The 26,402-nt window shown below is 44.1% G+C and overlaps 1 pseudogene; it reads right to left on the reverse strand.

Annotated features, from left to right (window-relative positions):
• Window positions 1-2,226: 2,226 nt before the first annotated feature.
• On the reverse strand, window positions 2,227-3,353 carry LOC100611546 (zinc finger CCHC-type and RNA-binding motif-containing protein 1-like; annotated as a pseudogene).
• Between the last annotated feature and the right edge of the window lie 23,049 nt (window positions 3,354-26,402).

The raw sequence follows: 26,402 nt of genomic DNA on the forward strand, positions 1-26,402 counted from the left end.
GGTGTGGTGGTGGGTGCCTGTAGTCCCAGCTATTCGGGAGCCTGAGGCATGAGAATGGCGGGAGCCTGGGAGGCGGAGCTTGCAGTGAACCGAGATTGCGCCACTGCACTCCAGCCTCGGCGACAGAGCGAGACTCCGTCTCAAAAAAAGAAAAAAGAAAGAAAAAGATTCTCTAATCCCATTCCCATATAACTACCTGCAGACAGAATGGGAAGATTTAGTCATAAATACAAAGAAGATACATGGAAAAAAATAGACAATTATTAACTCTAGAAAAAATATAATCATAACATACTCCTCAGCTCAGAAGTGAAAAGTATTTACATGGTCATTAAAAAAATACATATGCATTTTCCCCCAATTATGTATTTATTTATTTATTTATTTATTTTTGAGAAGGAGTCTTGCTCTGTCCCCCAGGCTGGAGTGAAGTGGCGCGATCTTGGCTCACTGCAAGCTCCACCTTCCGGGTTCAGGCCATTCTCCCACCTCAGCCTCCCGAGTAGCTGGGACTACAGGCGCCTGCCACCACACCTGGCTAATTTTGTTTTTGTGTTTTTAGTAGAGACGGGGTTTCACCCTGTTAGCCAGGATGGTCTCGATCTCCTTATCTCATGATCCACCCGCCTTCGCCTCCCAAAGTGCTGGGATTACAGCGTGAGCCACCGTTCCCGGCCATAATTTTTTTTTTTTTCTTTGAGACAGAGTCTTGCTCTGTCGCCCAGGCTGGAGTGCAATGGTGCGATCTCGGCTCACTGCAATGTCCACCTCCCAGGTTCAAGCGATTCTCTTGCCTCAGCCTCCCAAGTAGCTGGGATTACAGGTGCCTGCCACCATGCCCTGCTAATTTTTGTATTTTTTAGTAGATACCAGGTTTCACCATGTTGGTCAGGCTGGTCTCGAACTCCTGACCTCAGGTGATCCACCCACCTCAGCCTCACAAAGTGCTGGGACCCAAAATTTTTAACACAGCCACATTGGGAAGATTGAGGAAGGTAGGAGAAGTATAAGAGATTGAATAATCCCCTTTATTCTTTTATTAAGTGACAGAAATATATGTATTTTATTTAGCGACATGCATGCACATATGAGTAGTTTCTTCTAGGGAATGGAATTTGGTGCTATGGGTAGGGCAGACAAATAACACCTGTGTTTGATTTTAAGCCTTTTAGAGCTATGTTACTTTATATTTTATTAGGTATTTACAATTTATTTTATAGGTATTTACAATTTATCCAGATTGGGATAAAGCTACAAGAAATATGACAAAACACCCATATTTAAAGACAAAATTATCATGAAAAGTGTATTAACATAAATAACAATAAATCATTCAACTTTTCGGTCTTCAGGAAGTTTGTGTTTTTGTTGTTGTTGTTGTTTTTTTTTTGAGGCGGAGTCTCACTCTGTCGCCCAGGCTGGAGTGCAGTGGCCTGATCTCAGCTCACTGCAAGCTCCGCCTCCCGGGTTCACGCCATTCTCCTGCCTCAGCCTCCCGAGTAGCTGGGACTATAGGCGCCTGCCACCATGCCTGGCTAATTTTTTTCTATTTTTAGTAGAAACATGGTTTCACCGTGTTGGCCAGGATGGTCTCGATCTCCTGACCTCGTGATCTGCCTGCCTCGGCCTCCAAAAATGCTGGGATTACAGGCATGAGCCACCGCTCCCAGCCAATTTTTTGTATTTTTAGTAGAGACGGTGTTTCACTATGTTGGTCAGGCTGGTCTCGAACTCCTGACCTCGTGATCTGCCCACCTCGGCCTTCCAAAGTGCTGGGATTATGGGCGTGAGCCACTGCTCCCGGCCTCAAATAAATTTTTAAAATATCTTTTTTCAGCCAGGCACGATGGCTCACGCCTGTAATCCTAGCACTTTGGGAGGCTGAGGCAGGCAGATCACCTGAAGTCAGGAGTTCCAAGACCAGCCTGGTCAACATGGTGAAAGCCTGTCTCTACTAAAAATACAAAAATTTGCCGGGTGTAGTGGCATGTGCCTGTAGTCCCAGCTACCTGGGAGGCTGAGGCAGGAGAATCGCTGGAACCTGGGAGGAGGCAGAGGCTGCAGTGAGCCGGGGTCACACCACTGTACTCCAGCCTGGGGGACGGAGTGAGACTCCATCTCAAAAAAAAAAAAGAGAAAATATATCATTTTTCTTGGGATGACAGTAATAGTATTAACATGATAGTATTAACTTCTTATTTTTATTAAAATTAGATCGTCAAGATTGTTACTAACAAATCTTGATTTTTATTACTGTGCTAGGGCAAGATTTTAATCACCAAGTTCTTCCTCATCACGGAAATATGTGCTGTTCTTTATCCTTGGGCGTCTTGAATCACCTGATGTTGAGGGGCCTCCTGAACTGGGTTTCCATTTTTTTTGTTCTTCAATTTTGGCTTGCTGGAATGCTATGGCCTGACTGAGGCTGTCAAGAGCAGGATTCTCCCCTTCATCTTCACTTTCTACTACTTCCTCAATTTCTTCTGGTTCAGGAGCTTTCTTTTTTTTCTTTTTTTCTTTCTTCTTTGGAGGCTCACGTTCTCCAAGCATATTTTTCGGACAGGCATAACTTAAGTGTCCATTTTCCCCACATTCATAACACTTGGATTTATCAAAGTAGTTTCGCCTTCAGATGAACACAGCTGCTCTTCCATTGTCAATAGCAATGCTTCCTCTTTTTTTGTTTTTTGTTTTGTTTTGTTTTGTTTTTTTTGAGACGGAGTCTTGCTGTGTTGCCCAGGCTGGAGTGCAGTGGCATGATCTTCGGCTCACTGCAACCTCTGCCTTCCAGGTTCAAGTGATTCTCCTGTCTCACCTCCCTAGTAGCTGGGATTATAGGCGTGCCACCACACCCAACTAGTTTTTGTATTTTTAGTAGAGATGGAGTCTCATCATGTTGGCCAGGCTGGTCTTGAACTCCTGGGCTCAAGTGATCCGTCCGCCTCGGCCTCCCAAAGTGCTGGGATTACGGGCCTGAGCCACCGCACTCAGCCAATGCTTGCTTTTATCACTCTACCAAATAACTGTTTGTTGTTTATTGCCCCGGTACAGTTTTGTTCAGTCTTTATCCAAAAATACAATAAATGCAACCCCTTTACTCTTCCTGATATCTTTATCTTTCATTATGGTAACCTTTACAACTTTGCCATAGTTGGAAAATATCCGGTACAAGTCATTGTCAGGGAAAAGGGCAAGCTGGATACATACACTGTGCTCTTACTTGGAGCCAATCTACCACTCATTTCTTCAGGTGTGACGGTCCTGGGAGACCAGAAGAGTGCGAGCCCTCGGCTCAGCTGGGGCTCAACCCCGACTCTTTATAGCCGCTCGCAGCGGCCTTGGCATCACGAGTCCTGGGACTCATTTTTACACTCCTCCTTTTCTTCCTGGCCATTCAGTGATTCAGTTCCTTAGAACTCAGTCCTAGGATTGCACTCTTCTCATATAACTCTTCCAGACACCCTCAGTTATGTACATGACTTCAAATATCACCCCCATGCAGATGACTCACATTTTAATCTCTAGGCCATATCATTCCACTGAGGCTCAAATCCAGTAAGCATGTGTTTGCTATTATTATTACTGCTGCTACTATTCTTTTTCTTCACTGAAAGTTTTTTACCTCAGCATGTTAGGAAAGTTAGATGATTTTTTTATGGAAGGGCTGCGGACACATCTCCAATATCCAATTTTATAATGTTTCATTAAGAAAATAGGATTTTCGTGACAGGTTTTACACCTCTATAAAGTGACAGCATATTTACCACACAATTGCATCAGCTTCAGGATTAAGGGAGACTGTATTCACCTGATGAGGGAATACAGTATTTTGTATAGAATGCCACTGTGCTAGGCACTTCTACCCACATTATTTTATTTAATCCTCACACTTGCTCTGTGAGGTAGGTATTATTATCACAACTTCTTATAGATGAGGAAACTAGGGAACAAAATAGAAAATAGCTTGCCTGGGATCATACAGCTACTGAAGAGCTGTCCTAGAGTCATTTGAAAACATCTAAAACCTAAAAACCTAAAAGGGATCTTGGAAGAGGATCTTGATATGACGCCCCTCTAGCCTAGCAGAGTCCCTTTGACAAGACTAACTGGGGAACAGGGAGGCTCTTGGTTGATCAGTGATATCTTACATTGATGTAAGGCTTTTCCAAATAACTTTTACATCTCTGATCACCTGCTCTCTAACCTCACTGAGATGCCTAGGTAATCCACCTCTCAATTCATCCAGATGAAGTAATTATCTCCCAGTTATAGTAGTTTTCTCTCCTACACTCCATGAACTGCCACTCCAATGTTACTGTCTCTGAGACCTCTGTCTCCATTATCCTCTTTCTTCCTTTCTGCTCCCAAAGTCCCAGAAACTGCTAGAGGGAGAACCAAGTAGACAAATATAAATTCATGCTGTCCAATTTCAACTTGGCCCTTGCAGCTGCTCAGCAACCCTTTTATTTGTCTCATACATTCCCTGGCACTCTCCCACAGAGGCTGTTCCAGACCTTCCTCTTCTTAAATTCCAACTCCTCCTGTTCCACTCCTTCAGACTAATCTGTGCACTTTCATCAGATGCTTGAGAATTCAATAACATTGTTTTAAAACTTTTTAATAAAGAATTTATAACATGTATAAAAGTAGACAGACTAGTATAATGAAAGTATTTCAGTATATATCTCTAAAAAGTAAGAATTATTTTTTAAAAAATCGTATTAGCACACATAAACAATAATTCCTTCATATCAGATACCAAGAAGATACCTTCATATCATCAAATACCAAGTATTTATATATATATATATATATATATATATATTTTTTTTTTTTTTTTTTTTGAGACGGAGTCCCACTGGATATATCACCCAGGCTGGAGCTCACTGCAACCTCCACCTCCCGGGTTCAAGTCATTCTCCTGCCTCAGCCTCCCAAGTAGCTGGGATTACAGGTGCCCACCACCACGCCCAGCTACTTTTTGTATTTTTAGTAGAGACGGAGTTTCACCACGTTGGCTAGGCTGGTCTCGAACTCCTGACCTCAGGTGATCCACCCGCCTCGGCCTCTCAAAGTGCTGGGATTACAGGCATGAGCCACCACGCCCATTCTCTCTCTCTATATATATGTGTATATATATGTGTATGTGTATATATATGTGTGTGTATGTATATATATGTGTGTGTGTGAGTGTGTGTGTGTATATATATATATATTTAGAGTTTCGCTCTTGTCTCCCAGACTGGAGTGCAGTGGCACAATCTCGGCTTACTGCAACTGCCGCCTCCCGGGGTCAAGCGATTCTCGTGCCTCAGCCTCCCAAGTACCTGGGATTACAGGCGCCCGTCAGCATGCCCAGCTAACTTTTGTATTTTTAGTAGAGACGAGGTTTCACCATGTTGGCCAGGCTGGTCTCAAACTCATGACCTCACGTGAGCCACCACGCCCAGCATTTTTTTTCTTTTTTTTTTTTTTATACAGAGCCTCACTCTGTCACCCAGGCTGGAGTGCACTAGCATGGTCTCTGCTTACTGCAACCTCCACCTCCTGTGTTCAAGTGATTCTTGTGCCTCAGCCTCCCAAGTAGCTGGGACTACAGGTGCACACCCCCACATCCAGCTAATTTTTTTTTTTTTTGACACTGAGTATCGCTCTGTCGCCCAGTCTGGAGTACAGTGGCAGAATCTCATCTCACTGCAACCTTCGCCTCCCGGGTTCAAGCAATTCGCCTGCCTCAGCCTCCTGAGTAGCTGGGATTACAGACGGGTGCCACCACGCCCAGCTAATTTTTGTATTTTTAGAAAGACGGGGTTTCATCATGTTGGCCAGGCTGGTCTTGAACTCCTGACCTCAAATGATCTGCCTGCCTCGGCCTCCCAAAGTGCTGGGATTACTGGCATAAGCCAGCATGCCCAATTTTTGTATTTTTAGTAGAGACGGGGATTCACCATGTTAGTCAGGCTGGTCTCAAACTCATGACCTCAAGTGATCCGCCCACCTTGGCCTCCCAAAGTGCTGGGATTACAGGTGTGAGCCACCATGCCCAGCACAGGAACCCTTAATTTAAAAGTGACATATACTGGGGCTGGGCGCAGTGGCTCAGGTCTGTAATCCCAGCACTTTGGGAGGCCCAGGCGGGCAGATCACTTGAGGTCAGGAGTTCAAGACCAGCCCAACCAACATGGTGAAACACTGTCTCCACTAAAATCACAAAAATTAGCTGGGTGTGGTGGTGGGCGCCTGTAGTTCCAGCTACTTGGGAGCCTGAGGCAGGAGAATCGCTTGAACCCAGGGTGGGGGGGCATGGGGGGAGGTTGCAGTGAGCCGATATCATACCACTGCACTCCAGCCTGGGTGACAGAGTGAGATCTCCCTCTGAAAAAAAATTAAAATTAAAATTAAAAATTAAAGGTTATCTTTATCTCATTTTTTCCTTGCAGTGTTTTCATTGAAGGAATTAGATTATTTTTCAGTAGAGTTTCACACAGTCTGGGTTTTGCTGATTGCAATTTTGTCACATAATTTGTTTCCTTGACCTGTATGTTGTATATATTGATATAAAATCAATAACATCTTGGCTGGACGCGGTGGCTCACACCTGTAATCCCAGCACTTTGGGAGGCTGAGGCGGGCGGATCACAACATCAGGAGTTCCATAACAGCCTGGCCAATATGGTGAAACCCCATCTCTACAAAAAATACAAAAATTAGCCAGGCGTGGTGGCGGGCACCTATAGTCCCAGCTACTCGGGAGGCTGAGGCAGGAGAATCACTTGAACCTGGAAGGCAGAGGTTGCAGTGAGCTGCACTCCAGCCTGGGCTGTAGAGTAAGACTCCCTCTCAAAAAAAAAAAAAAAAAAAAAAATCAATAACATCTTTTTTTTTTTTTTTTTTGAGACAGAGCCTGGAGTAGAGTGGCACGATCTCGGCTAACTGCAACCTCTGCCTCCCAGGTTCAAGCGATTCTCCTGCCTCAGCCTCCCAAGTAGCTGGGACTGCAGGCACCCGCCACCACACCCGGCTAATTTTTGTATTTTTAGTAGAGACGGGGTTTCACCATGTTGGCCAGGCTTGTCTCAAACTCCTGACCTCAAGTGATCCACCCACCTCGGCCTCCCAAAGTGTTGGGATTATTGGCGTAAGCCACCGTGCCTGGCCTACATTGCATCTTTCATATTAATTGTCCCAGGTTTTTTTGTTTTTTTTTTTTTGAGATGGAGTTTCGCTCTTGTTGCCCAGGCTGGAGTGTGGTAGAAAAATCTCAGCTCACTACAACCTCCGCCTTCCCTTTTCAAACGATTCTCCTGCCTCAGCCTCCCGAGTAGCTGGGATTACAGGTGCCCACTACCACGCCCGGCTAATTTTTGCATTTTTAGTAGATACTGGGTTTCACCATGTTGGCCAGACTGGTCTCAAACTCCTGACCTTGTGATCCCCCACCTCAAGCCCTCAAAGTGATGAGATTACAGGCGTGAGCTACCGCTTCTGGCCTCATTGTCCTGTTTTTAATGGTGACCAAGGAAATGGAAGATGTCTGGCTTGGAAAGTGACTTAGGAAGGAGCTGGGACCTCTTTAACAAGACTGAAACACATGGTTGGCGTGAAAGCTTAATAAATAGTAACGAAGGTCCAGGCAAGATAGGACGGGTGAGGGGCCATGTAGTGTCATATTTCTACTCAGCTGGTATGTAGAACATGTCAGGCAGGGAAGCAATTGGGCTAAAGACAGAACTGGAAAAGGAGAAGTAGCAGTTGAGGAAGCAGCTGGGATTATTTCTCAGGGGATTACTCTACACTATACCCTGTTTTCTAAATATATCTTATTAATTCCCACCTCTGTGCCTTTGTCCAGGATGTTTGTCCTGGTTGGAATATCATCTCCTTTCTCTTCACCTATCCAAATCCTACTTATCTTCTTATCTTTTTTTTTTTTTTTTTTTGGGGACAGAGTCTAGCTCTGTCGCCCAGGCTGGAGTATAGTGGCGCAATCTCAGCTCACTGCAACCTCCACCTCCTGGGTTCAAGTGATTCTCTGTCTCAGCCGCCCGAGTAACTGAGATTACAGGTGTGTGCCACCACGCCTGGCTAATTTTTTGTCTTTTTAGTAGAGATGGGGTTTCACCATGTTGGCCAGGCTGGTCTCGAACTCCTGACCTCAAGTGATCCACCCACCTCGGCCTCCCAAAGTGTTGGAATTACAGGCGTGAGCCACCGCGCCCGGCTTTTTTTTTTTTTTTTTTTTTTTTTTTTGAGACAGAGAGTCTGCTCTGTCATCCAGGCTGGAGTGCAGTGGCGTGACCATGGCTCACCACAGCCTCAACCTCCTGGGCTCAAGTGATCCTCCCATCTCGGCCTCTTGGGTACCTGGTACTACAGGCATGCACCACCATGCCCAACTAATTTTTAAATTTTTTGTAGAGACAAGGTCTTACTATGTTGTCCACGCTGGTCTCAAACTCCTAGACTCAAGCGATTCTCCCACCTTAGCCTCCCAAAGTGCTGGGATTACAGGCTAGAGCCACTCCACCTGGCCTCCAAATCCTACTTATCTGTTTTAAAATTTATTTTTGTAATTTTTTTTTGAGATAGGATCTTCCTCTGTTGCCCAAGCTGGAGGGTAATGGTAGGATCATGGCTCACTGCAACCTCGACCTCCTGGACTCAAGTGATCCTCTCAGCTCAGCCTCCCAAGTAGCTGGGACCACAGGCTTGTGCCACCAGGCCTGGCTAATTTTTAATTTTTTTTTTTTTTTTTTTTGAGGCGGAATCTTGCTCTGTCACCCAGGCTGGAGTGCAGTGGCACGATCTCAGCTCACTGGAACCTCTGCCTCCCGGGTTCAAGCAATTCTCCTGCCTCAGCCTCCCCAGTAGCTGGGACTACAGGCGCCCGCCACCACGCCCAACTAATTTTTTTGTATTTTTAGTAGAGACAGAGTTTCACCATGTTAGCCAGGATGTCTCAATCTCCTGACCTCGCGATCCACCTGCCTGGGCCTCCAAAAGTGCTGGGATTACAGATGTGAGCCACCACGCCCGGCCTAATTTTTAATTTTTATAGAGGCGTGGTCTTGCCATGTTGTCCAGGCTTATCTTGAACTCCTGAGCTCAAGTGATCCTCCCACCTTGGCTTCCCAAAGTGCTTGAATTACAGGTTTGAGCCACCACACCCGCCCAATCCTACTTATCTTTAACAGGCAGTGCAAATTCCTTCTTTTCCATATTTTTGCTTATAGAGTCATAAAATATCTCTGGAAAGATAAATAAGAGATAAATAACATTTATTGCTTTCCCAGGAATGGAACTGGATGTCTAGAGGATTGAGCTGGGAGGGAGAAAGATACTGATTTGTTGCAGGAGGGATAGTTAATGTAATGAAACTGTCTAATATGAAGTTTTTAGAAGTAGAAGGAGGGAGACTGGAATTTGTAGTTTGAAGAGAAAGAGGAAGGTCTGGAACAGCCTCTGTGGGAGAGTGCCAGGGAATGTATGAGACAAATAAAAGGGTTGCTGAGCAGCTGCAAGGGCCAAGTTGAAATTGGACAGCATGAATTTATATTTGTCTACTTGGTTCTCCCTCTAGCAGTTTCTGGGACTTTGGGAGCAGAAAGGAAGAAAGAGGATAATGGAGACAGAGGTCTCAGAGACAGTAACATTGGAGTGGCAGTTCATGGAGTGTAGGAGAGAAAACTACTATAACTGGGAGATAATTACTTCATCTGGATGAATTGAGAGGTGGATTACCTAGGCATCTCAGTGAGGTTAGAGAGCAGGTGATCAGAGATGCAAAAGTTATTTGGGGCCCAGTGCGGTGGTTCACACCTATAATCCCAGCACTTTGGGAGGCTGAAGCAGGCAGATCACCTGAGGTCAGGAGTTCAAAAACAGCCTGGCCAACATGGCAAAACCTCGTCTCTACTAAAAATACAAAAATTAGCCAGACGTGGTGGCATGCACCTGTGGTTCCAGCTACTCGGGAGGCTGAGGCAGGAGAATCACTTGAACCCAGGACGTGGAGGTTGCAGTGAGCCACGATCATTGCACCACTGCATTCCAGCCTGGGCGACAGAGTGAGACTCCGTCTCAAAAAAAAAATAAATAAATAAAAGTTATCTGGAAAAGGCTTATATCAATGTAAGATATCTCGGGATAGCCTGGGAGTCTCGCTCTGTCTCCCAGGCAGGATTGTGGTAGCATGACATCAGCTCACTGCAGTCTCTACTCCCGGGCTCAAGCAATTCTCCTGCCTCAGCCTCCCGAGTAGCTGGAACTACAGGCATGTGCCACCATGACTGGCTAATTTTTGTATTTTTTAGTAGAGATGGGGTTTCCCCATGTTGGCCAGGCTGGTCTTGAACTCCTGACCTCAGGTGATCCACCTACCTCAGTCTCCCAAAGTGCTGGGATTACAGGCATGAGCCACCACGCCTGGCCTATTACTATTTTTTTTAATAGATGAGGAAACAATCCCTGGGATGTTATATGATTTTCCTTAGGTCACACAGCTGGCAAGTGTCAGAGCAGGGACTTAAATCCAGGTCTGACTACAAAACCCATATTCTTTTTTTTTTTTTTTTAAGTGCATGTCATGAAATTCAAAGCCTATATTCTTTGATGTCCAGCAATACTTTTTCAGCAAACACTCCCCTCTATTAAATGAATCTTATTTTGCCAGTGACATCTGTTGTAAAATTATAAATGCATTCTCACCAAAGAAACTATACAGAGTTAAAAGCTTTCAGTGACCAAGGGGTTAACTGGGTAGGGTGAGAGAGAAGCTTGGAGGCACTGAAATGAGTTGAAGGTAATTGCAGTGGTCCAAGGGAGAAAGATGAGACTCCAGATTAACGGTATGGTAGGAAAAATGGAAGAGGGGGTAATGGATTTAAGAGATAGTTCCAAAGGTAGGAGTGAAAGTAATGTGGCCATCCATGCTGGTTTTCTGTATTCCCTGAACGTATACAGCTCACTCCTTCCTCAGTTCGTCTGTACTATCTGATACTCCTGCCTGGAATTCTCTCTCTCTCTCTTTTTTTGTTTTTTTGACAGGTTCGCGCTCTGTTATCCTGGCTGGAGTGCAGTGGTGATCTTAGCTCACTGTAGCCTCCACCTCCCGGACACAGGTGATCCTCCCACCTCAGCCTCCCAAGTAGCTGAGACCACAGATGCACGCCACCATGCCCAGCTAATTTTTTTGTAGAGACATGGTTTCGCCATGTTGGCCAAGCTGGCCTTGGAACTCCTGGGCTCAAGCAATTTGCCTACCTCAGCCTCTCAGTGTTGGGATTACAGGCATGAGCCACTGCGCCCAGCTGGAATTCTCTATTTTTTTTTTTTGAGATGGAGTTTTGCTCTTGTTGCCCAGGCTAGAGTGCAATGGTGCGATCTTGGCTCACTGCAACCTCCACCTCCTGGGTTCAAGCTACTCTCCTGTCTCAGCCTCCTGAGTAGCTGGGATTACAGGCAAGCACCACCATGCCCGACTAATTTTGTATTTTTAGTAGAAACAGAGTTTCTCCATGTTGGTCAGGCTGGTCTCGAAATCTTGATCTCAGGTGATCTGCCCGCCTCGGCCTCCCAAAGTGCTGGGATTATAGGCATGAGCCACCGTGCCCGGCCTTCCAGCTGGAATTCTCTTACTCCAGATCTTTTTTTTTGAGAAGGAGTTTTGCTCTGTCCCCCAGGCTGGAGTGCAGTGGTACAATCCCAGCTCACTGCAACCTCCACCTCCCTGGTTCAAGTGATTCTCCTGCCTCATCCTCCCAAGTAGCTGGGATTACAGGTGCCTGCCACCACACCCAGCTAATTTTTGTATTTTTAGTAGAGACAGGGTTTCACCATATTGTCCAGGCAGGTTTCGAGCACCTAACCTCAAATGATCCATCCACCTCAGGCTCCCAAGGTGCTAGAATTACAGGCGATTACAGGCGTGAGCCACTGCGCCTGTTTTTTTTTTTTTTTTTTTTTTTGAGACAGGGTCTCACTGTGTTGCCCCGGCTGGAGTGCTGTGGTGTGATCACAGCTCACTGCAGTCTCAAACTGCCAGGCTCAAGCGATCCTCCCGCCTCAGCTCTCCAAGTAGCTGAGACTATAGGCATGCACCACCATGCCCAGCTAATTTTTGTATTTTTTGTAGAGACAGAGTTTCGCCACATTGCCCAGGCTGGTCTCAAACTCCTGAGCTCAAGCGATCTGCCCACCTCCCAAAGTGCTAGGATTACAGGCACGAGCCACCACCCCTGGCCTCTTCCTCCAGATATTTGAATAGCTGGCTCCTCATTCAGGTCTTAGCTCAAACATCATCTCTCATGATGGGAACTGATTAATTATCTTGAAAACTGGTCAATGAAGGGGAAAAAAAATCAAACATTTATCCTGCCTTTCCTAGGTAAACTGGGTAACAAAATAGTAGATGAGAGGACATGTTGTTACATAACTATTCCAATGAATAAAAAGAAAAATAATAGAATATAACAATTTTTAATTCTCAACAAATAGATATAGGTAGTGAGCATTAACAACTTTTTGTTTTGTTTTGTTTTGTTTTGTTTTTTTGAGATGGATTATCGCTCTGTCGCCTAGGCTGGAGTTCAGTGGTGCGATCTCAGCTCACTGCAACCTCCGCCTCCCAGGTTCAAGCAATTCTGCCTCAGCCTCCCAAGTACCTGGGACTACAGGCGTGTGCCACCATGCCTGGCTAATTTTTGTATTTTTAGTAGAGATGGGGTTTCACCATGTTGGCCAGGCTGGTGTTGAACTCCTGACCTCAAGTGATCTGCCCACCTCGGCCTCCCAAAGTGCTGGGATTACAGGCATGAGCCACCATGCCCAGCCTAAAATGATTTTTTTTTTTTTTGAGACGGAGTTTCGCTCTTGTTGTCCAGGCTGGAGTGCAGTGGCCTGATCTTGGCTCACTGCAACCTCTGCCTCCTGGGTTCAAGTGATTCTCCTGCCTCAGCCTCCTGAGTAGCTGGGATTACAGGCGCCCGCCACCATGCCCAGCTAATTTTTTGTATTTTTAGTAGAGATGGGGTTTCACCATGTTGGCCAGGCTGGTCTTGAACTCTTGACTTCAGGTGATCCACCTACCTCGGCCTCCCAAAGTGCTGGGATTACAGACGTGAGCCACCGCCTCTGGCCATTATTTTTTAAAATTAAAAAAAAAAAAAAAGGCCAGGTGTGGTGGCACACACCTGTAATTTCAACACTTTGTGAGGCTGAGGCAGGAGGATCCCTTGAGTCCGGGAGTTTGAGACCAGCCTGAGGAACGTGGCAAAAACTTGTCTCTACAAAAAAATACAAAAATTAGCCAGGTATGATAGTGTGCACCTGTAGTCCCAGCTACTCAGGGGGCTGAGGCAGGAGGATCACTTGAGCCCAGGGCATGGAAGCTGTAGGGAGCCAAGATGGCACCACTGCACTACAGTCTGGGCAACAGAGTGAGAACCTGTCTGTAAATAAATAAATAGGGCTGGGCGTGATGGCTCATGCCTGTAATCCCAGCACTTTGGGAGGCCAAGGTGGGCAGATCACCTGAGGATGGAATTTCGAGACCAGCCTGACCAACATGGAGAAACCCCGTCTTTACTAAAAATACAAAATGAGCCAGGCATGGTGGTGCATGCCTGTAATCCCAGCTACTCGGGAGGCTGAGGCACGAGAATCTCTTGAACCACGGAGGTGGAGGTTGCAGTGAACCGAGACTGTGTCATTGCACTCCAGCCTGGGCAACAAGAGCGAAACTCCGTCTCAAAAAAATATGTAATAATAATAAATAAAACCTCTCAGAAATGCCTTTTTTGACCATCTTCTTGTTATAAGTAAAATGTTTATTCAGAAACAGAATGCTTGTTCCTTGGTACCACAAGGAAAACTTAGCATTCAGACAAAAAGTTTTCTCAGCAAGGCAATTTTACTTTCTGCAGAAAGTAAAATTTCTGCATTGTTCCATCTGTGAGGAGCACCCTTTCTGTAGAAAGTAAAATTGCCTTGCTGCGAAAACTTTTTGTCTGAATGCTGATTTTTCCTTGCAGTACCGAGGAATAAGCATTCTGTTTCTGAATAAACATTTTACTTATAAGATTCTCTAAATTAGCACCTACTGTCTCAGTGACTATCACATTACCCTGTTTGATTTTTTCCATAGCCCTTATTGACTGAAGTTTCCTTACATGAGAAGCAATAGAACATGATTGTTGAAAGGGCAAACTATAGCAGCAGGATGCCTGGATTTAAATTTTGTCTCTCTACTTACTAGCTATATGATCTTCAACTACTTAAGAGCTCTATGCTTCAGTTTCCCCAATTGTAAAATGGGGATGATAACAGTGCTTATATCATGGAGTCATTAGGAGTATTAAATGAGTTAACACATCCAAAGCCCCTAGCCCAGTGCCTGGTACAGGGTAAACATATGTTAGCAATTGTATTGCATAATTACTTGTTTACATGTACATTGTTTCTCTTTCACTAGAATATAAGTCTATCTTAGTGCACTCTTCCCAGCAACTAAAATTGCCTAGCATGTGTGATTAATAAATATTTGTTGAATGCAGGACCTAAACTGGAATGGCAAAGAACAGATAGCAGAGAGGCTGGGTGCAGTGGCTCACACCTGTAATCTCAGCACTTCGGGAGGCCGAATCAGGTGGATTGCCTGAGCTCAGGAGTTTGAGACCAGCCTGGCCAACATGGGGAATCCACATCTGTACTAAAAATACAAAAAATTAGCTGGACGTGGTGGTGAGTGCCTGTAGTTTCAGCTACTCGGGAGGCTGAGGCAAGAGAATCACTTGAACCCAGCAGGTGGAGGTTGCAGTGAGCCGAGATCGTGCCACTGTACTCCAGCTTGGGTGACAGAGCAAGACTTTGTCTGAAAAAAAAAACAAAAACAAACACCAACAAACAAACAAAAAATAGGAGAGAGACATGTAAAATGTTAAATTTTACATATATTTATATTAAATATAAAATATTAAAAAGAAGAAGAAAACCCTGAACTTAATTTTTTTTTTTTCTGATGAGGAGGGAAGGGTATAAGATGACTCCAAGGCTTCAAGCTTAAGTAACAACTGGAAAGCTAGTGCTTTTAACAAAAATAGGAAAACCATGAACTGGAACTAATATTATTTGAATATTATTCTGATAATGAATTTTATTTTAGGTATGAGTTTGAAGTAATGGCAAAACATGCCAGTGGACATGCTAGCAGGCAGTTAATTGTAAATGCAGAATAGGAGTTCATGAGAAAAGTCCGCACTGAAGATAGGTTTGAATATCACCTGTGTCATTGTGACACTTAAATATTCAACATTCTGATATGAGCTTCCATCATCTCTAAAAAGCAACAAACTTGCAGAAGTGAATACAATGGAAAGTAAAAGACTTGAACCCTCCAATTTATTCTTCAGAGAAAGTCACTATTAGCAGTAGTGAGCCGAGATCGCGCCACTGCACTCCAGCCTGGGCGACAGAGCGAGACTCCGTCTCAAAAAAAAAAGAAAAAAAAAATTAGCCGGGTATGGTGGCACATGCCTGTAGTCATGGCTTCCCAGGAGACTGAGGCAGAAAGATTGCTTGAGCTCAGGAGTTCAAGGATATGGTGAGCTATGATGGTGCCACTGCACTCCAGCTTGGGTGATAGCGAGACCCTGTCTCAAAAAAATAATAATAAGGCCGGGTGCGGTGGCTCACGCCTGTAATCTCAGCACTTTGGGAGGCCAAGGCGGGTGGATCACCTGAGGTCAGGAGTTCGAGACCAGCCTGACCAAAATGGTGAAACCCTGGCTCTACTAAAAATGCAAAAAATTAGCCGGGCATGGTGGCAGGCGCCTGTAATCCCAGCTACTCGGGAGGCTGAGGCAGGAGAATCCCTTGAACCCTAGAGGAGGATGTTGCAGTGAGCTGAGGTCGCGCCATTGCACTCAGCCTGGGCAACAAGAGCACAACTCCATCTCAAAAAAAAAAAAAAAAGTCTTCATACTTATAGCCTTCAGTAAAATTTTGTCATTTTACTCATATAAATGTTTTGTATATTTCTTGTTAGGTTTATTCCCCTATCATTTTTTTTTCATCACTGGAATGGCATATGGGATTTTTTTTTTTTTGAGACAGAGTCTCACTCTGTCGCTCAGGCTGGAGTGCAGTGGCGCAACCTTGGCTCACTGCAAGCTCCGCCTCCTGGTTTCACGCCATTCTCCTGCTTCAGCCTCCCAAGTAGCTGGGACCACAGGCGCCCGCCACCATGCCTGGCTAATTTTTTTTGTATTTTTAGTAGAGACGGGGTTTCACCGTGTTAGCCAGGATGATCTAGATCTCCTGACCTTGTGATCTGCCCGCCTCGGCCTCCCAAAGTGCTGGGATTACAGGCATGAGCCACCGCACCGTGCCTTTTTTTTTTTTTTCCTTAAGAGATGGGATCTCACTATTTTGACCAGGCTGGTCTTGAACTCCTGGTCTCTAATGATCCTTCTACCTCAGCCTCTCAAATTGCTGGCATTAAAATGTAAGCCACCACGCCTGGCCTCTCATTTTCTAACTGAATGTTGTTTTTAAATAGGGGAAGTTATTCCCATAATGTGGGAGCAGGTAAAAAATTTTAAAAGGATAAAAAGAGAAAAGAAATAAATAGGGAAGTTATTGATTTAAAACTTATCAAACTTTTTTGTTTAATTCTAATAGGATCTCTTGATTCTCTTAGAGTGTTTATGTATCATATATAAACAGGGACATATAACTCTCTTTACAATATTTCTTTTTTTTTTTTTTTTTTTTGAGATGGAGTCTCGCTCTGTCACCCAGGATGGAGTGCAGTGGCGCAATCTTGGCTCACTGCAAGCTCCGCCTCCCGGGTTCACGCCATTCTCCTGCCTCAGCCTCCCGAGTAGCTGGGACCACAGGCGCCCACCACCGCGCCCAGCTAATTTTTTTGTATTCTTTTAGTAGACACGGGGTTTCACCGTGTTAGCCAGGATGGTCTCCATCTCCTCACCTCATGATCCGCCCGCTTCGGCCTCCCAAAGTGTTGGGATTACAGGCGTGAGCCACCACACCCAGCCTCTCTTTACAATATTTCTAACGTTTATCTTCTTTTTTTAATTTTTTTTTTTTTTTTTTTTTTTAAGAAATGGGGTTTTGCCATGTTGCCCAGGCTGGTCTCGAAATCCTGAGCTCAAGTGATCCACCCACCGCACCCTCCTAAAGTGCTGGGATTACAAGTGTGAGTCACTGTGCCCAGCTATAACTTTCATCTTCTTTTCTCTTAATGTTTTCACTAGAATCTGCAGAGCAATACTTACTAATATTTGTAAGACAGGTGAATATTCTTGTCTTGTTCTGACTTTGAAGGATGACACTAGTATTTCACTATTTTTGTTTGTTTGTTCTGAGATGGAGTCTCGCTCAGTTGCCCAGGCTGGAGTGCAGTGACGCAATCTTGGCTCACTGCAAGCTCCGCCTCCCGGGTTTACGCCATTTTCCTGCCTCAGCCTCCCGAGTAGCTGGGACCACAGGCACCCGCCACCATGCCTGGCTAATTTTTTTTGTATTTTTAGTAGAGATGGGGTTTCACCGTGTTAGCCAGGATGGTCCAGATCTCCTGACCTCATGATCTGCCCGCCTCGGCCTCCCAAAGTGCTGGGATTACAGGCGTGAGCAACCGCGCCTGGCCATATTTCACTATTGAGTATGATGATTGAAATTGTTTTCTCATAGATAACTCTTTATCAAGTTGTGAATTTCTACAGTTTCTAGCCTATTGAGAATTTTTTTGTTTGTTTGGTTTTTTTTTTTTTTTTGAAACAGGGTCTCGCTCTGTCATCCAGTGCAGCGGGGCAATCATGGCTCACTGCAGCTTTGACCTCCTGGACTCAAGTGATCCTCTCACCTCAGCCTCCCAAGTAGATGGGACTACCAGCAGACACCACCACACTCAACTAATTTATTCTTATTGTTTGTAGAGATGGAGTCTCCCTATGTTGCCTAGGCTGGTCTCGAACTCCTAGGCTCAAGCAGTCCTACTGCCTTGGCCTCCCAAAGTGGTGGGATTACAGGCATGAGCCACAGCGCCTGGCTGAGAACATATTTTTAAGATACTATAAGAACAAAGTAAATAATTCGAATAGTAGAAAAAGGTATGTGAAGAGTTGCCCATCTCTGTTCCCCAGTTCCCAAATTTCCTTGCTGACAGGCAATTCCTGTTCATTTTTATATCTCCTACCAGAGATCAATTGATCCAAATATAAGCACATATATGAATGCTATTTTTTACACAAATAATAGAATAATATATACACTGTTCTAAGCCCTGATTTTTTTTTTTTGAGACAGAGCCTCTCTCTGTCTCCCAGGCTGGAGTGCAGTGGCGTGATCTCGGCTCACTGCAACCTCCACCTCCTGGGTTCAAGCAGTTCTCTGCCACAACCTCCTGAGTAGCTGACATTACAGGAGCCTGCCACCATGCCCAGCTAATTTTTTGTATTTTTAGTAGAGATGAGGTTTCACCATCTTGGCCAGGCTAGTCTTGAACTCCTGACCTTGTGATCCACCCACCTCAGCCTCCCAAACTGCTGGGATTACAGGCGTGAGCCACTACACCCAGCCTAAGCCCTGATTTTTTAAGTCGAGCTGTGAGTCATTTCTTTTCTTTCTTTCTTTTTTTTTTTTTTTTTGAGTCAGAGTCTTATTCTGTTGCCCAGGCTGGAGTGCAGTGGCGTGATCTAGGTTCACTGCAACCTCCGCCTCCTGGGTTCAAGCGATTTGCCTGCCTCAGCCTCCCGAGTAGCTGGGACTACAGGTGCTCGCCACCACGCCCGGCTAATTTTTGTATTTTTAGTAGAGACAGGGTTACTCCATGTTGGCCAGGCTGGTCACCAAACAAACAAAAAAACACCGGGCATGGTGGCACATACCTGTAATCCCAGCTACTTGGATGGCTGAGGCAGGAGAATCGCCTGAACCCAGGAGGCGGAGGTTGTAGTGAGCCGAGATGGTGTCACGGCACTCCAGTCTGGGCAACAGAGCAAGACTCTGTCTCAAAAAAAAAAAAAAAAGTGTAAGGTAAAGTAAGGGTTCAACTGCATTCTGTAGCATCTCGATATACAGTTTTCTCTGCACCATTTGTTGAAGAGACTCTCTTTTTCCCCATTGAATATTGTTGGTACCCCCTTGTCAAAATCAATTGAGAATACGTAGTGTTTGCCTTTCCATGCCTGGCTTATTTCACTTGGCCTCATGTTCTCCAGTTCCATCTATGTTATCACAAATGACAAAATTTCCTTGTTTTTTATGGATGAATAGTATTCAGTTGCATATATATACCACATTTTCTTTATTCAGTCATCTGTTGATGGACACTTAGGGTGATTCCATAACAGGGCTATTGTGAATAGTGCTGCAAATACTGTTCTCACTCATACGTGGAATCTAAAACAATTAAACTCAAAGAAGCAGAAAATAGAATGGTGTTTAACAGAGGCTGAGGGGTGGAGGAAATGGGGAGATGATGGTCAAAGGGTACAAAGCCTCAATTAGGAGGGATACCTTTCTTGTAAATTTGAGATATAAGGATGGGTGCGGTGACTTACGCCTGTAATCCCAGCCCTTCGGGAGGCTGAGGCAGGTGGATCACCTGAGGTTAGGAGTTCCAGACCAGCCTGGCCAACATGGCAAAACCCCGTCTCTACGAAAAATACAAAAATTAGCCGGGCATGGTGGCATGCGCCTGCAATCCCAGCTATTCAGGAGGCTGAGGCAGGAGAATCGCTTGAACCCGGGAGGCGGAGGTTGCAGTGAGCTGAGATCACGCCACTGCACTCCAGCCTGGGCAACAAGAACAAAACTCTATCTCAGAAAAAAAAAAATTGAGATATATTGCACAGTGTAGTGAATATAGTAAATAATAATGCATTGCACATTTCAAAATTGCTAAGAGAAGCCAAGTGTGCTGGCTCACACCTGTAATCTCAACACTTTGGAAGGCTGAAGTGGGAGGAGGATCGCTTTAGGCCAGGAGTTTGAGGTTTGAGACCAGCCTGGGCAACATAGAGAGATTACGTCTCTACAAAACATAATAAAACAAAATGAAACAAAACAAAAATCACTAAGAGTAAATTTCAAATGTTCTTACCACAAAAATGGTGAGTATCTGAGGTGCTGAATGTGTTCATTAGCCTGATTGTATTCATATTCTGCTTGTATTCATGAGTCATAGCATCACTTTGTACCCCATAAATATTTACAACTATAACTTGTCAATTTATAATTTAAAATATAAAAAGTAAAAAAGATCAATTGACCATATATGTGAGGATTTATTTCTGGGCTCTCTAGTCTATTCCATTGGTCCATATGTGTGTCTTTATGCCAGTATCACACTCTTTTGATTACTGTAGCTTTTGTAGTAAGTTTTCAAATCTGGAAGTGTAAGTCCTCCAACTTTTTTTTCTTCTTTTTAAAGACTGTTTTAGATAATTGAAGTCCCTTCAGATTCTACATGATTTTTTTTTTTTTTTTTTGAGACTGAGTCTCACTCTGTTGCCCATGCTGGAGTGCAGTGGTGTGATCTCAGCTCACTGCAACTCTGCCTCCCGTGTTCAAGCGATTCTCCTGCCACAGCCTCCCAAGTAGTTGGGATAACAGGCACGGGTCACCACGCCTGGCTAATTTTTTTTTTTTTTTTGTATTTTTATTACAGACCGGGTAATGTTGGTCCGGCCATGTTGGTCAGGCTGATCTCAAACTCCTGACCTCGTGATCCGTCTGCCTAGGCCTCCCAAAGTGCTGGGATTGCAGGCGTGAGCCACAGTGCCTGGCCGATTCCACATGAATTTGAGGGTGGGTTTTCTATTTCTGCCAAAAATTGCATTGGGATTTTGATATGGATTGCATTGAATCTGTATATCATTTTGAAGTGGGTTTTTTTTTTTTTTGAGACTAAGTCTTGCTCTATCGCCCAAGTTGGAGTGCAATGGCACAATCTCAGCTCACTGCAACCTCCACCTCCTGGGTTTAAGTGATTCTCCTGCCTCAGCCTCCTGAATACCTGGGATTACAGGCATTCACCATCATGCCCGGCTAATTTTTGTATTTTTGTCAAGATGGGGTTTCGCCATGTTGTCCAGGCTGTTCTTGAATTCCTGACCTCAGGTGATCTGCCTGCCTCGGCCTCCCAACGTGCTGGGATTACAGGCGTAAGCCACTGCGCCCAGACCAGAAGAGTATTTTTATCATAACAATATGAGGAGTAATTCATCATATAATGTCTTCCAATCCATGAAGACAGGATATCTTTCCATTTATTTATGTCTTCTTTAATTTCACTCAGCAATGTTTTGTAGTTTTCATTGCTAGCGTATGGAAATTCAATTAATTTTTGTGTGCTGATTTTGTATACTACAGCTTTGCTCAATTCATTTATTAGCTATAATCATTTTTTTTGTGTAACCTTTAGGGTTTTGTACATATATACCATCATGTCATCTGTGAAAAGAGACAATCTTACTTCTCCCTTTCCAATCTAGTTAACTTTTATTTCTTTTTCTTGCTTAATTACTGGCTAAAACTTCTGCTACTATATTTAATAGGAGTGGTGAAGGTAGCCGGACACGGTGGTTCACATCTGTAATCCCAGCACTTTGGGAGGCTGAGGCGGGCAGATCACCTGAGGTCGGGAGTTCAAGACCAGCCTGACCAACATGGAGAAACCCCGTCTCTATTAAAAATACGAAATTAGCTGGACATGGTGGTGCATGCCTGTAATCCCAGCTACTCAGGAGGCTGAGGCAGGAGAATTGCTTGAACCTGGGAGGCGGAGGTTGCAGTGAGCCGAGATTGCAACATGGCATTCCAGCCTGGCAACAAGAGCGAAACTCCATCGCAAAAAAAGAAAAAAAGAAGTGGTGAAGGCAGTATCTTACCTTATGAAGAAAGCTTTCAATCTTTCACCATTTTGTATGATGTTACATATGAGTTTTTCATATAGGTACTTTTTATCATGTTGAGGAAGTTCTCTTCTATTCCTAGTTTACTGTTTGCTTTTTATCATGACAGGATGTTGGATTTTGTCAAATACTTTTTCTGCATCAACTGAGATGATCATGTGGTTTTTTCCTTCATTCTATTAATGTAGTTATATTCATTGATTGATTTTCCAATGTTTAACCATTCTTGCATTCTAGGAATAAATCCCAGTTGGTTATGGTCTATTACCTTTTAATATGCTGCTGAATTTGGTTTGCTAGCATTTTGTTAAGGTTTTTGCATCAATATTCATAAAGGATATTGGTCTGTAGTTTTCTTTTCACATAGTGTCTTTCTCTGGCTTTGATATCAGTGTAATGCTGACCTCATAGAATGAGCTAGGAAGTGTTCTTTCCTCTTCAAATTTTCAGAAGACTATCAGAAAGATTAGTGTTAATTCTTGGCCAGGCACAGTGGCTCACACCTGTAATCCCAGCACTTTGGGAGGCCGAGGCGGGTGGATCACGCAGTAAAGAGTTCGAGACCAGCCTGGCCGACATGGTGAAACCCATCTCTACTAAAAATAGAAAAATTAGCTGGGTGTGGTGGTGCGTGCCTGTAATTCCAGCTACTTGGGAGGCTGAAGCAGGAGAATTGCTTGAACCCGGGAGGTAGAGGTTGCAGTGAGCCGAGATCTCACCACTGCACTCCAACCTGGGAGACAGAGCAAGATTCTTGTCTCCGTAAAAAGAAAAAAAAAGGCCAGGCGCAGTGGCTCACACCTGTGATCCCAGCACTTTGGGAGGCCGAGGCAGGTGGATCACAAGGTCAGGAGATGGGGACCATCCTGGCTAACATGGTGAAACCCCGTCTCTACTAAAAAATAGAAAAAATTAGCCAGGCGTGATGGTGGGTGCCTGTAGTCCCAGCTACTTGGGAGGCTGAGGCAGGAGAATGGTGTGAACCCGGGAGGCGGAGCTTGCAATGAGCCAAGATCGTGCCACTGCACTCCAGCCTGGGCAACAGAGCGAGACTCTGTCTCAAAAAAAAAAAATGATTAGTATTAATTCTTCATTAAGTTTTTGGTAGAATTCACCAGTGAATCAATATGATCCTGGGCTTTTCTTTGTTGGGAGGTTTTTTATTACTGATTCAATCTCCTTACTAATTATAGAGCTTTTCAGGATTTCTAGTTCTTTATGGGTTGGTCTGGATAGATTATGTGTTTTTAGGAATTTACACATTTCAACTAGGTTATACAATTTGTTGGTGTACAGTTGTTGATAGTATTCTGTTATAATACTTTACAGTTATTATTATTTATTTTTGAGATAGGGTCTCACACTGTCGCCCAGGCTGGAGTGCAGTGGGGTGATCTCAGCTCACTGCAACTTCTACCTCCTGGGTTAAAGCAATTCTCCTGCCCCAGCCTCCTGAGTAGGTGGGATTACAGGCACGCACCACCATGCCTGGCTAATTTTTGTATTTTTAGTAGAGACAGCATTTCACCATGTTGGCCAGGCTGGTCTCAAACTCCTGACCTCAAGTAATCCGCCCCGTGTTGGCTTCCCAAAGTGTTGGGATTACAGGCGTGAGACACCACACCTGGCTTACTTTACAGTTCTTTACAATTGTAACTGCCCAAGGGGTTTACCTTGCCAGCTGCCTAGACAGAGCCGATTTATCAAGACAGGGGGATTGCAATAGAGAAAGAGTAATTCTTGCAGAGCCAGCTGTGGAGGAGACCGGAGTTTTATTATTACTCAAATCAGTCTCCCAGAGCATCCTGGGAGCAGAGTTTTTTTTTTTTTTTTGAGACAGAGTCTTGCTCTGTCACCCAGGCTGGAGTGCAGTGGCGCCATCTTGGCTCACTGCAAGCTCCGCCTCCCGGGTTCACGCCATTCAGCTAATTTTTTGCATTTTTAGTAGAGACAGGGTTTCACCGAGTTAGCCAGGATGGTCTCCATCTCCTGACTCCGTGATCCGCCCACCTCGGCCTCCCAAAGTGCTGGGATTACAGGCATGACAAGCACAGATTTTAGGAGCAGTTTAGGTGGGTCAGAATCTTGTAGCCTCCAGCTGCATGACTCCTAAACTGTAAATTCTAATCTTGTAGCTAATGGTAGTCCTACAAAGGCAATCTAGTCCCCAGGCAAAAAGGAGGTCTGCTTTGGGAAAGGGCTGTTACCGTCTTTGTTTAAACTATAAACTATAAACTAAGTTTTTCCCAAAGTTAGTTCAGCCTGCGCCCAGGAATGAACAAGGACAGCTTGGAGGTTAGAAGCAAGATGAAGTCAGTTAAGTTAGATCTCTTTCATTGTCTCAGTTATAATTTTGCAAAGGCGGTTTCAATCCCTCCCTCTGGGTTTTTAAACACCTTAATCTTAAGATGTAGGCTATGAAAAGTCGGTTTGGTAATAATGTTCCCATCTTCATTTCTGATTTTAATTATTTGGGTCTTTTCTATTTTTCTTTTTCTTTTCTCTTTTCTTTCTTTTTTTAACAGACAGGGTCTTACTCTGTTACCCAAGCTGGTCTTGAACTCCTGGACTCAAGCAGTCCTCCTGCCTCTGTTTCCCAAAGGTTGCTCTTTTTTTTCTTATTCCTTAAGGTATATATTTAGGTTATTAATTGGAGACTTTTTTTTTTTTTGAGATGGAGTGTCGCTCTGTCGCCTAGGCTGGAGTGCAGTCCCACAATCTCGGCTCATTGCAACCTCTACCCCCCTGCTTCAAGCCTCCTACTTCCTACCTCAGCCTCCCGAGTAGCTAGGATTACAGGCACTCACCACCACGCCCAACTAATTTTTTGTATTTTTAATAGAGACAGCGTTTCATCCTGTTGGCCAGGCTGGTCTCGAACTCCTGACCTCAAGTGATCTGCCCATCTCGGCCTCCCAAAGTGCTGGGATTAGAGGCATGAGCCACTGCACCTGGCTGAGACATTTCTTTTTTAATGTATGTATTTACAACTACAAATTTCCCTCTTCCCACTGCTTTCACTGCATCCGGTAAGTTTTAGTATTTTGTGTTTTCATTTTAATTTGTCTCAAAGTATTTTCTCATTTCACTTGTGATTTCTTCTATTACCCACTGATTGTTTTAGAATGTGTTGTTTAATTTCCACATACTTGTGAATTTTCCAGTTTTAATTATGTTGCTTTCTAGTTTCATTTCATTGTGATCAGATCACAAAAGATTATTTCAATCTGTTTCAATTTATTGAGGCTTGTTTTGTGGCCTAACATATGGTCTTTCCTCAAAATATTCCATGTACACTTGTGAAGAATTTGTATTCTGCTATTGTTCTGCATATGTCTGTTAGGTCTAATTGGTTTATAGTTTTGTTTAAATCTTCCATTTCTACATTGACCCTTTGTCTGGTTGTATTGGCCGTTATTGAAAGTGGGGTATTGAGGTCTCCAACTATTATTGTAGAAGTATTTTTCCCCTTCATTTCTGTCAATTTTTGGCTTATATATTTTGGAACTCTGTTATTAGGTGCTGCTATGATTTGGTCCCCACCAACACTCATGTTGAAATTTGATCATCAGTGTGGCCATGTTGGGAGGTGGGGCCTAGTGTTTGGCTCATGGAGGGGGATGGAGATCCCTCTTGAATGGCTTAGTATCATTCTTATGGTAGTGAGTGAGTTCCTGCTCTGGTGAGACTGGATTAGTTCTTGCTGGAATGGATTAATTTCCATGAAAATGGATTGTTATAAAATCAGGATGCCCCTCAACTTTTGTTTGTTCACAGGTGTCTGTTTCCACTTTGACCTTCTCTGCCATGTTATGATGTAGCATGAAACCCCTTGCCAGAAGCCAGGGCCATGCCCTTAAACTTCCCAGCCTACAAAACTGTGAGCTAAATACCTTTTTTGTTTATAAATTACTCAGTCTTGAGTATTCTGTTATAGCAACTCAAAATGGACTAAGACAGGTGTATACATGTTTATAATTGTTATATCTTCTTGCTGTATAAACCTTTTATCAATATTTAATGTCCTTTGTCTAAACTTTTTTGGTGTAAAGCCTATTTTGTCTGACAATAATGTAGTCACCACAGCTCTCTTTTGATTACTATTTGCATGCAGTATCTTTCCCAATCTTTTTACTTTCACTCTCTTTGTGTCCTTATATCTAACATGAGACTCTTATGGACAGTATGTAGATGGATCTTTTTAAAAATCTAACCTGCTAATTTCTGCCTTTTACTAGGAGAGTTTAATCCATGTATATGTAATGTGAATACTGATAAAGAGGGATTTACCTTTGCCATTTATCTATTTGTTTCTTTTTTTTTTTTTTGAGATGGAGTCTCGCTCTGTCACCCAGGCTGGAGTGCAGTGGTGCGGTCTCGGCTCACTGCAAGCTCCACTTCCTGGGTTCACGCCATTCTCCTGCCTCAGCCTCCCGAGTAGCTGGGACCACAGGCGCCCGCCACCAC

Source organism: Pan troglodytes, chromosome X (genome assembly GCF_028858775.2).
Source record: "Pan troglodytes isolate AG18354 chromosome X, NHGRI_mPanTro3-v2.0_pri, whole genome shotgun sequence".
NCBI classification, from domain to species: Eukaryota; Metazoa; Chordata; class Mammalia; order Primates; family Hominidae; genus Pan; species Pan troglodytes.